The sequence below is a fragment of the Olea europaea genome, unplaced genomic scaffold (genome assembly GCF_002742605.1).
Source record: "Olea europaea var. sylvestris unplaced genomic scaffold, O_europaea_v1 scaffold2334, whole genome shotgun sequence".
NCBI lineage: Eukaryota > Viridiplantae > Streptophyta > Magnoliopsida > Lamiales > Oleaceae > Olea > Olea europaea.
The window spans coordinates 12816-23375 of NW_019241450.1; positions in this window are offsets into that span (position 1 = coordinate 12816).

Here is a 10560-nt window from a genome sequence, read left to right on the forward strand (position 1 = left end):
GATTTTGATGGGAATTGGGTTTTCCATCTTCTTCTTCTTCTTTTTTTAAAAAAAAAATTTTGACAATGAAAACAAATTTTATCTCTTTAATTGACCATTTTCATGAAAAACAAAGCCAAAAGATCCAAAATTTTATCTGAAAATTATTCTAATCAAACACATTTAGTTGAAAATTTCCAGTAAAACAAGTTTTAGGCAATTTAATTCCCTGAAATTCATTTTATTTCCACCCAAATTCTATTCTTGCAATCAAACAGACTTTATGATTATACTTCCAATCAAATAAAAACTCTCAAAAAAAAAAAAAACACACACACACACACATATGTGGTGTATTCATCATTCCAATATTAATACTTATTTCTCATCCTTTCCACTCATTCTGAATTTTGTGAAAGACAAACATTGTCACGTTCCTTTCCTTTTGGATAATACTCATACTTCATATTATATACTCTTTTCTTCTTTCTCGATCAGAGTTCTGGCTCTTTATTTTTAATTCAAAAGGTACTTTTAGGTACTAAATTCAAGAACATTCTTGATACTGTTTTTATCTTCGTTGACTGTCTTAAGTGGTTTTTGCGACGTTAAACCCTTGTTTGAGCCTCATCCTTCAGAAAAAATACATATTTTTTAACAGTATTTTAATATCATTTTAATGATATATTTTTCAATAAAATAATATTACACATAAATTCAAAACATTTTCTTCTTTTGAAACCACACATTTTCCATTAATACACTATTCAAAAATTAATTTTTTCCCCTCAAAATGAGGCTCAAACAAGGCCTAATTGCTTGATTAAGGAAAGTTAATCTGATCTAGGTTATTTGTGGTTTTGGTTTTAAGCTTTAGATCTTGTATCATTTTTAATGAAATTGTCGATCTTGGATTCTAATCTTCATAATTGTGGAATTGGTTGAACTGGGATTTTGAAATTAACTACTCCCTTGTTAGCCTGTTGAGGAAAAACAAAGAAAAAATTAGGACCCGTTTGATTCTCCTTGTTATCAAATTACATTTTTCTTTATCTTCTTTTTAGCCACACATTCTTCATTAAAATAATATTACAAGTAAATCAAAAAAAAATCCTTATTTTTCATTTATACATTCTCCATCAATCTACTATTCTAAAATTCATTTTTCCATAAAAATGGGTGTCAAACACCCTCTATGTTAAACATAATTGTGGTTGAATAATGAATTATTTTGTGTGATTAATAATATTAAAACTATTATTAAAACCCTTATATAATTTTACATAAAACTATTTAAATAAATAGAAAAAGGTTTAAAATTGTGTTGTAACTCGTAGGATTCGTAGTGGTAATATAATTACCTTTTCAAAAAGTGCAAAAGATGCTGAACCTTTCATTGAGAGCACAGGAGTCGTGCTGATTTTTAACTATTCATGTTTTTTTTTTTTTAGTCTCTACTTCCTTATTGTTTTTTTTTTTAATTAAAATTAAGTGAATGATAGTTTTGCCTTTTTGAAAAATGTTCAAATTCAGGTCAAGCACTTAACAAAAAACTTTGAAAATTCGAATTTATATGTATTTTTTCTTTAAAAATTATTTATACTTTTACTCAAATAAATATGTATCAGTTATACCATTAACCGAATCATTAAAATCGAATTTCGTAACAATGATTTTGACCTCACAGTGACCTAATACTCGAGCAACTTGACATTTCAAGTTTACTCATCTCTAAGTTCCAACTAGTTATTTAAATTTAAAAGTATTCAGTGTAAACTATAAAAATAAAAAAATAAAAAAAGGTTTGCATAATGTACGAAAAGATAAAATTTCAAAGATTTGAAATTGTAGGTGGCACATATAAAATTTTTGGATTTAATTTGTAAAAAATAAAAAAGTTTGGGTGGTGAAATTGCAATTATTTCTTGTTAATTTTGATATTTTTTTACTATTTTTAACGGCAAATCTGACGTATCTTGATGACGGGTAATGTACGAAAAGATAAAATTTCAAAGATTTGAAATTGTAGGTGGCACATATAAAATTTTTGGATTTAATTTGTAAAAAATAAAAAAGTTTGGGTGGTGAAATTGCAATTATTTCTTGTTAATTTTGATATTTTTTTACTATTTTTAACGGCAAATCTGACGTATCTTGATGACGGGAGGTTTTCTACTACTAATTCTTTTTAATTATAAATTGTTGTAGTTGATAAAAATTATGATGAGAATATATATTCATTAAACAATAATAAATAAATTAAAGAAAGGTTAATTTCCCGCCCTTTTTGAAACCCCCCCGAAGAAATTCTCTCAAAACCTTCTTGAAAAATTACCAAAAATAAAAAACAAAACAAGGAAAAACGCATTGAATCAACACTCATCAAATCGTGAAACGATGAATAATGTTGATAATCCGAGTGGGAAGTCAGCACCGGCTACGACTACATGGAATCTACATGAGAACAAGCTTTTTGGGGATGTGCTAGATGAGTTCCTAGAAGGGATTGAAAATCGTTGGGAAAATATCATGATTTCCATTGTAAGGCATGAGACTCAAATTCCACACGAAACGTATGACTTGCAGTGTGCAATTTTTGTTGACTTGGGTTCTCCAACTTTAATAGCAAACTTTTAAAATATGACTCTCTCAAGATCTCTGTCAGAAAAAGATCGTTGATTAGATCCTAAGGAAGTCGCCAGAAGATGTCAAGGCCCATCACGATGCTATATTCCTTGATGATTCCAGTGAGATTTCTTCAGACTTAATTAAGACTTCGAATGCGATCTCTTTGGGGTTGAGTAGTGGAACCAGGCATGGTAATGCCAATAGCAAGAGAGATGGCCCTTGGATCGAAGAAAAACACGGGTATTAACTACCTTCTCCTAAAAGAGATGATTTAGGATCACTACTCATTTTTGTCACATTAGTTTTCACACTTAACCAGTTTGAAACTGGTTTGGTTCCTTTTTTTTTTTTATTTATTTATACTTTCTCTTAAAAGATGGACTTGGGAGAGTACTATTCATTTTTGTAACGCTCATTTTCACACTATATTCCCAAACTGGTTTTGTACTATTCATCCCATTTATCTCATTATCATTTCCTTTGTTTTGACTATCTACTTCCAAATCTAAATCCTAACTAAAATAAAATGGCACTTGTTGTAGCACTGTTTCTATGGAGTCGTGCCCAGTTACTGCATCTAGATGGTATTTCATCATACAAAAATTCAAATGTTAGAAAATTGAATAAGAGATAATGGAATAAAGCATAATTTTAAAAAATTAAGCAAACCGAATTGTAACTATCATTTTACACCACTATACTAATAAAAAAAACTTAATGATTTAAAAAATTAAAGAATAAACAAAAAAGTTATTATAAAGTTTTTTTAATTAAGTTGAAATAATTCAAATTAAAAATATATATTGTTTAATTAAATCTACCTTCTCTTCAAAGAGAGGATTTATGATCACTTTTCATTTTTGTCATATTAGTTTTCACACTTAAACAGTTTGGAACTGGTTTGGTCCTTTTTTTTCTTTCTTTCTTTTTTTAATCTACTTCTTTTTTCTACTTTCTCTTGAAAGAGGGACTTGGAGGAGTACTATTCATTTTTATCACACTCTATTCACAAACTGGTTTTGTACTATTCATCCCATTATCATTTGCTTTGTTTTGACTATCTACTTCCTAATCTTAATCCTAGCTAAAATAAAAAGGTACTTGTTGTGCCACTGTTTCTATGAAATCATGCCCAATTACTCAGATGATATTTCATCCTACAAAATTTAAATATTGGAACATTGAATAAGATATAATGGAATAAAGTATAATCTCAAAAAATTAAGTGAACCGAACTGTAATAATATTTTACACCAATATACTAATAAAAAAACAAAATGATTTAACAAATTAAAGAACAAAAAAAAAAAATTTGTACGCAAAACAAAAAAAAGGTTATTATAATTTTTTTATTAAATTGAAATAATAAAAATTAAAAATAAACATTATTTAATTAAAATTGAATAAATTAAGTTTTATCATAAAACAAAAATTAAAAAAATAATTTTAATTTTAATTATTTCAATTTAATTAAAAAAACTTTGTAATAACCTATTTCTTTGTTTTTTTTTTCTAATTTTTGCCTACAATTCTTTTTTTTTATTTGTTAAATCATTTTGTTTCTTTTCTTTGTTAGCATTGGATTGAATGAAGTGAAGTGGTATGTGAAAATGAGGAAATATTACGGTGGAGGTGGAGGTGATGGTTGCAGTGAAGTGGCGTGTGAAAATAAAGAAATGATCGAAGACAACGCGACGTCATTTTTGCTCCCATGGTTTTTTAGTAAAAATTTTTTAAAAGGGTAATTAGCAGAAAACGTCCCTACCTTTCATTTTTTTGACAGATTTCACCCTCACCTTTACCATTTTTTGCGCAAAACTTCCTTCTGTCAACTCCCCGTTAAAATGCTCCGTTAAATCAAAAGGTAATCAGCACAAAAAGGCTCCTGCTTTTCAATGTTATTGTGCAAAACGTCTCAACCTTTCATTTTTTGGCATAATTAACACAAAAAGTCCTTACCTTTCAATGTTATTGTGCAAAATATCCCTACCTTTCATTTTTTACCATTTTCATCCCTACCTTTCAACTTTCATTGCGCAAAATGTCATTTTCATCATTTTTTCAATAAAATGACGATTTTACCCTCATATTCAAATAAAACAAAAAGAAAAAATAAATTACCAACTGTAACCATAATCTTTAAATTTTTAATAAAATTACAAAGAAATTATAAATTCTCAACCACCACCATTTTCACAACCTATCAAATGTGACGACGTCCATTTTGCCAAAATCTTCTCCTTCAATTCATGCATCCCACAACACTAAATTTCGAAATTGGCATCAATCGAACCATCAACAAACCCAAACGACAATGTGTATGAATCTTATTGAACAAATTATCCCCTCAACCGGTTCAATTTCTGGTCCAAAACTCTCTAGGAGCACGATTCACGGTGAGAGAACCAAAATTGATGGGCCCTAAGTACTCCAATCTTTCAAATTCATGTGTGAGAGGACGGTGGTGGAGTCCGGTGGGTATGGTGGCCGAAAGGTAGTGCTATGTGAATCTATAGGTGGCAGCTTGATAGGTTGTGAAAATGATGGTGGTTGAGAATTTATAATTTCTTTGTAATTTTTTTTAAAATTTAAGGATTATAGTTGCAGTTGATAATTCATCTTTTCCTTTTGTTTTATTTGAATAGGAGGGTAAAATCGTCATTTTATTCAAAAAATGATGAAAATGATATTTTGTGCAATGAAAGTTGAAAGGTAGGGATGAAAATGCTAAAAAATGAAAGGTAGGGACGTTTTGCACAATAACATTGAAAGGTATGAACATTTTATGCTAATTATGCCAAAAAATAAAAGTTTGAGACGTTTTGCACAATAACATTGAAAGGTAGGGACTTTTTGTGCTAACTACATTTTGATTTAACGGAGTATTTTAACGAGGAGTTAACAGAATAACGTTTAGCGCAAAAAAAAAAAAAAAAGATAAATGTGAGGGTGAAATCTGCGAAAAAAATGAAAAGTATAGACGTTTTTCACAAAAACCTCAAAAGATAGGGACGTTTTGTGCTAATTACCCTTTTTAAAATTCTTTTCTCTTTATGATAAAACTTTATTTTTTTCAATTTTGATTAAATAATACTTATATATTATTTATTTAATTTTCATAGATTTCTTTGTTTAATTTGTTTTGCTTTTATTGTCCCTGTTTGGCCCCCATTCTTAGCTAATTTTAATGGATAGAATAATATTTTGTTTGAAAAATGTGTGATTGAAAAAAAATAAAAAGTTTTTAATTTGTGTGTAATATTATTTTATAGAAGATTGTGTGATTGAAAATAAGAGAGAGAAAAAATGAGAATGAGAATAAGAGGAGAATGGGGGCCAAACGGGGGTATTATATATTTTTTACAAATTGTTTTCAAATTTCTTTTTTTTTCATATTATAAATAATTTTTTGTTCGATTTAAAATTCTTTTCCTTTTATGATAAAACGTAATTTTTTCAATTCTAATTAAATAATATAATCTTTATTTCTAATTTTAATTATTTAAATTTAATTAAAAAACTCTATAATAATTTTTTTGTTTTTTTTCTATTTTCGCCTGCAATTCTTTTTTATTTATTTAATTTGTTTTCATCATGCCTCTATATAAAAGAGAGGATGAGGGGTGTATTGTTCATTTGTAGTACGCGTTCACACTCATCCGATTTTCAACGAGTTCTCCTTTTTTTGTTTATAATAAATACAAAAGGATATGCATTGCCCTGTGCATATATATTACTATTATAGAACGCATTCTCCTTTTTATGTGTGTAATAAATATGTTGTATTGAAAATATAAATAGAGGTGAATTGATGTGTGTGCATATATTATTATATTATATATCATCATTGAGAAAGCAAACACAAGTGAATGCTTCAACTTTTTTATATTGATCTCATTGGCTTTTTAGTAATAATTTCCATCTCACCCTTAACTTGAACAATTAAGATAATATGTCAACCTATAAATTTGAGGGTAATTATGATAAATTATTTATTAGAACGAGGGCATAATGGTCTTTTCAATTTTCAATTAAATCAAGTTTTCATCCCACACATAATTGCTTTCAATTTTTGTACATTTGCTTTTCAATTTTTCTACATGTAGGGCCCACTATGTGTTGGGAAATGGGATGCTTTAGCATATTATTGTCGGCGGAAATATGGTGCAAAAATTAGTGTACTTTGGTTTCCCATTTTCTTTTGCATTCGTCATCTTTACTGCTCAAAAATAGATCAAAAGCTTTATATTCCTCGTCCTGTTCATTACCTTTTACATTCTTCAGCTTCAATCCTATTGGATTCTGTGATTTACAGTATATTCTTCTTATATTTTTTTCCCACTAGACATGTATTTAAATTTTAATTTTCTTCTTCGTTTTTTTTCACGTTTATAAGAATTCAAGTGTACTAACCTCAAGTATGTTTATTCGTTTGAAGTTATTTGCTGTGGGAAAGTAATTAGTTTTTGTTGAAGAATTTTCATAATTTGAGAATTTAATTTTATGTATATTCAAACTAACCTTTGTATTTTTTTTTATTTTTTTATGTTTGTTTCTATAGTGTTTAACTGTATTTTATCTCTGGTGAAATTCACAGTTGCACAATGTATTCTTTGTTGGGTAAGTTCTTTCAGTCAATTTTGTTTCTTCAGTTCGTTGTTCATCTCTCTCTTTCTCTTTTTTTAACAAATTTGATTATTTTTTCTCTTATTTAAGTATATGTAATGAAGTGTTTTCACAGTATTTATTTTCAAATTCTGTTATGTAGTTTCTTAGGGTTTTTAATTTGGTTACTTATTTAGAACAAGTTTTTTTCTTTTTGGTTGTCAAGTTTTCTTTGTGCGGTGTATGAATAATTTATTTTGTTTTTCTTTGTATACCAATTAATATTCCTAAAAATAATTACTCATGAGTAAAAAGTTGGCTTAGAAGCCAAAGTACAGTTCATAAATAAAAATTTACTTAGAGAAAGCTCACTTGTATGCAAAAATATTTAGAGAAAAAATTTGTTTGTAAGTAAAAAAAATTAAGCAAAAGTAAAAAAATCACTTACGTGTAAAAGTATGCACTTCTTAGTTAAAATATTCAGTAAAAAAAAAATACTATTATTAAAATATTTAAGTAAGAAGTCACTTATAAGGGGGAAAAACGAGTAAATTCACATATAAGCAAGAAAAATTACATAAATATAAAATTGTCTCTCATTTTTTTTTTCTATACTTGCACTTCTTTCCAATATGATGTAGCATCAAATTATGTCATACATTATAATAATACACCATAGCTTATTTTAATCCAATGTCGTCAATTTCTATCTTCCTTACTCATATCCATTTTAATCTAATATGGTGCATTATTTAAGTGTCTATATATTTGTTATTTTTCAAAAATAACGTGTAAATTAGTTTATTATTTTATACAATTTATATATCCTTGACATCAATCGTTCAAATTTGAAGAAAATAAATATTTTTGAATAAACATTTAATAAATGAATTAGGGTAAAACAACTTTACAAATCAGTGAATCATACAATTATTGACACCTACTATTCACTTTTTTAACAGTAAAACAAAAGCCTATCATTTGTAGACTATCTTTTATTAATATTTGTGTATTTTTAACAAGGATAAATATACTTGTACATAATTTTTTGTGAGAGAGCGCTCAAAGCTCTCAGAGAAATTAATAGCTCTCTTCATGCCAAATGAGTAATTATTGTTTTCTGAAGCAAGCTTTCTTCATCTTGATCAAACAAAGATAAATTGTTTATAACCCTCATGGGGTGGCCGAGTTGATGGAGTAGATGAGCGTGGAGGCATTTGGTCACGAGTTCGATTTTCCCTATCAATATTTTCTTGATCAAGCTTGTCGCACCGGGTTTGAATAGTGCGATTTACCTAAATGACGTAGTTTACAGACTATTGTGTCAACCCAAGGGTTTATCAAGAGCGCACCCGAAGAGTAGCGGCTCTGAGTTCCCCTGTCATAAAAAAAAGAAAGAAAGATGAATTGTTTATGTTATGAAGAAATTAGTTTATGTTGGTTATTTGGAATAGCTAAAAGTAAGTTTTATATATGTTTTTGAAGGTTTTTGAGGTGATGAGAAAGCAGGAGCAGATACGGGTAATGAAATTGATAGCAAAGAATGCTAATTTTGAGGGCATTGAAGTTAGGAGTGATATAGTTGGTGTTTAGTTTGGTAAATTAAGTAAATCATTTATAAATGTTGTTAAATGTTGTTAATTTTGGTTAGTTTTTATTTGTTGTTAGCAATGATTTGGTTTTTGAAGTAATTGTAAATTTATGGTTGCTAGAGTCTTCAAATTTTAATTCATTTTTAAGTTCTTTCAAAATGTAGGGATTGAAAAACATTGTGTCCTACGAGCTCTACACTCGAGCATTTCTTTTGTAACAATTTGCATCAGTTTTATCTAAGAGTCAATCATGAACCAAGGAGAACATTTAGAAAATGCTATTGACAAAGTTTGATTTCCACCCATGTGTGAAAGTAATTTTGTTTGGTAAGAGCTCCGGCTATTCTCATGTGATGTAGGAGATAAGATATATAGTTTTGCTAGAGATCTTTCTCTTTTTTAGTTTATTGTAAGGGTTTTTATGCTAAAATAATTCTTCTTTTCCCCTTTTCTTTTTTCAAAAGTTCAAAACAGAATGTACTTTACAATAATCACATTTAACACATTAACATTTCCTTCAATATAATCAAGCCGTGCATTGCACGGGCAAAGACTAGTATACATACAAGCAAGAATATGTATGTGTGCGCATTCATCACTAATTGTTTTTGTATTGGGTGCCTTTATATCATTTCTTGATGTTAAATTTTATTCTTATGCAAAACCATTGCATTCTTTATTTTCTATCATTCTTGATGTTAATTTTCTTTGAGGCAAATGCCTTCTTTATTATGGAGCATGTAGGCAATTAATCCTAGTACAAAAATAGAATTGAATTTAAGTTATTTTAATGGGAGCTTTCCAGCGTGTTGCCTATTATTGAGAAATTTTATCGAGATAACTATATTTGTAGACGTTCTCTTTTTCTTTCTTGGACGACAATGGCATATGATATTCTGGTTACACAGACATCAATGAGAGGTCCTTCTGCAGGTTCTTTTTGAAGGGGCTTAAAAAATACTGCAGAGGAGGCAATAACCAAATAGACGCCGTAGGTAATGGTGCAATGGAGTCTCCGTCAACAAATCTTCACAGTCAATGAGGCCAACAAAATTTTCTGATATTTCTAGTGCCGAGATGAAGAGTAGAGAAGGTACCTCAATTGTTGTTTCATAGCTTAGAATGGTTGCTATTGGGATATTGTGCTGCATAAAGAGAGTGGGTAGATGTAAACAGTATGACAGTCCAATGAAATAGACCAGACTAGACAAACTAAGAAAGATAAGACACAGGACAAGAAATTGTTGGCAATCTTTTCTAATAATGCCCAGTTGAGTACCAAATGTCAATAAAGTTCGATCCCACATCGCTCCACTGTGTACCCTGTAAGTATTATGCCCTAGGTCCAATCAACTTTGGACATAAATACTTTTATATATAATTAATGCAATTAAATGGCAGATCTATTATTTAATTAATAGACAATTAAATAAATAATAGAGTCCGTAGATTCAAATATTTGTAATTTGTTAATCATAAGGAGTTGTGATTGTGAGATACAAATTACATCTGATTGAATCTTAAATCATCCGTGGTCGTAAGTAATAACGAGATACGGATATCGTTATTACGGATAGACCATCACGTGTGGCATTTCTTACTTGTGAAGTAAGTAGCTGATCTCACAAGTTAAAGTGTGGTGACACTTAAATGAACACGTGGATGTTTGTTATAGAACAAAACATTGGAAACCCGTCGAGAGATTCCACATGAATAACTATCTGAGTGTCGGTGGTTAATCTCTAACGTTCGGTAG